The sequence below is a fragment of the Ailuropoda melanoleuca genome, chromosome 2 (genome assembly GCF_002007445.2).
Source record: "Ailuropoda melanoleuca isolate Jingjing chromosome 2, ASM200744v2, whole genome shotgun sequence".
NCBI lineage: Eukaryota > Metazoa > Chordata > Mammalia > Carnivora > Ursidae > Ailuropoda > Ailuropoda melanoleuca.
Window position 1 is genome coordinate 79,864,770 of NC_048219.1, and position 1,901 is coordinate 79,866,670.

Sequence of the window (1,901 nt, forward strand, 5' to 3'; positions counted from 1 at the left end):
CTCTATTTAGTGCTAAAGTTCTGGAACCGCCAGACCAGAATCACCTAGACCAGAGGAACTTGGGATGCTTGTTTAAAACTGCAGACTAAAGGATCCTTCCCACACCCAAACTGCTAATGGTAAAACCCAGGAACGCAGGAGTTTAATACATTTTCCAGGTGATTCTTATGCACACTAACATCTGTGGATCATTGAACCAGTAGCTAAGTCAATTGGCCAGCTTGTGATGGAAAGGAAGCAGTCTCAGCTTTGTCTGGTGAGAAGAGCGTCGGTGTTCGAGTCGTACTGACTTGGGCTTGAGTTCCAGGTATGTCATATTGCTTATGTGATATTCAAGCAGTTACGCAGACTTTCTCAGCCTTAGTTTCCTTATCTATGAAATGGGCAGAAAACTAGCTTACTCCACTTTGAGAGGATCAAACAGGATGGGGTATATATTCTGCATAGTATTTCTTACATTTTAATAGACATTAATCTCTATACCTTTATCTTTTAAAGATGTTCTAGCCCATTCCTGTCATGGGGCCCAGCACTTTGCTCAGTAATATTTGCTAAATACAGAGAAGTCCAATGCAAAAAGTTTGGATTTGAGCCCTAGCTCCCCTGCTTATTAGCTATGAGACCCTGAGCGAGTTATTTGACCCCTCTGTGCTTCAATTTCAGTATCTTTAAAATGGGAATAAAATAACACTCCTAGGCTTATAATGAGGATTAGCTGAGATTAATGCTTCATACATATAAAGCATTTGTAGTTGTTTTTTTTAAGATTTTTTACTTATTTATTTGAGAGAGACAGAGGGAGAGGATGAGCGGGGAGGCGGGTCAGAGGGAGAGGGAGAAGCAGACTCCCCACTGAGCAGGGAGCCCGCTGCTGCGGGGTTGGAATCATGAGCCGAGCGGAAGGCAGATGCTTAACCAGCTGAGCCACCCAGGCACCCCCATGTAAAGCATTTAAAAACAGTGTCTGGAGCACACTATAATTCTCAAATGTTATTGAAAGAAAAATTCCTTAGACATACAGTTCTAAACTTCAGAAGAATTTGACTCTCAAAGAAATAATGTAATATATATTTATGAATGTTTCCACAAACATTTGGATATGTTACAGGCTCTGTGCGAAGTCTTGGGGACATAAAGTTCCTGTTCTCATGGAACATATAGTCTAGGGGAAGAGGAGACGGTAATCACGTGATCTGGCAAATGAGTATGTAATGGCCAGAATGAGAAACAGGTGTGCAGGGAAGCACAGCTTGAGGGGCTGGAGCTCAGAGAGCCTGGGGAGGGAGATGGAGCAAGGTGGGAGAGAGGAGGAGGCCAGATCAAGCAGGCCCATCACAAGTTTGAGTGTATTTCCATGAGCAATGGAAAGTCTTTGAAGAATTTAAATCGGAGGGTGACATGTTCAGATTTGTAGTTCAAAAAAGGTGTCTCTGGGGGCGCCTGGGTGGCGCAGTCGTTAAGCATCTGCCTTCGGCTCAGGGCGTGATCCTGGCGTTCTGGGATCGAGTCCCACCATCGGGCTCCTCTGCTGGGAGCCTGTTTCTTCCTCTCCCACTCCCCTGCTGTGTTCCCTCTCTCGCTGGCTGTCTCTCTGTCACATAAATAAAATCTTAAAAATAAATAAATAAAAAAAAGGTGTCTCTGGTGGCATCACGGCGACAAGATTGGAATAGGCCCATGTGGGGGTGCAGGGAAGGCCAATGAGGAGGTTTTCACAATAGTCAAGGGACAGGGGTAGCTGATAGAGGGCAGGTGGTGGAAATGGAGCTACTTGGAATTCAACAGGTGCGTTGGAGAGAAAGTGGCTGGGATTCAGGGATGAACTGGAAAGGACTGGGAAAGGACTGGTTTGGAGGGAGAAAGCAGAGTGTGGCACTGGGCATGTTTAGTTTGTTGCTAAG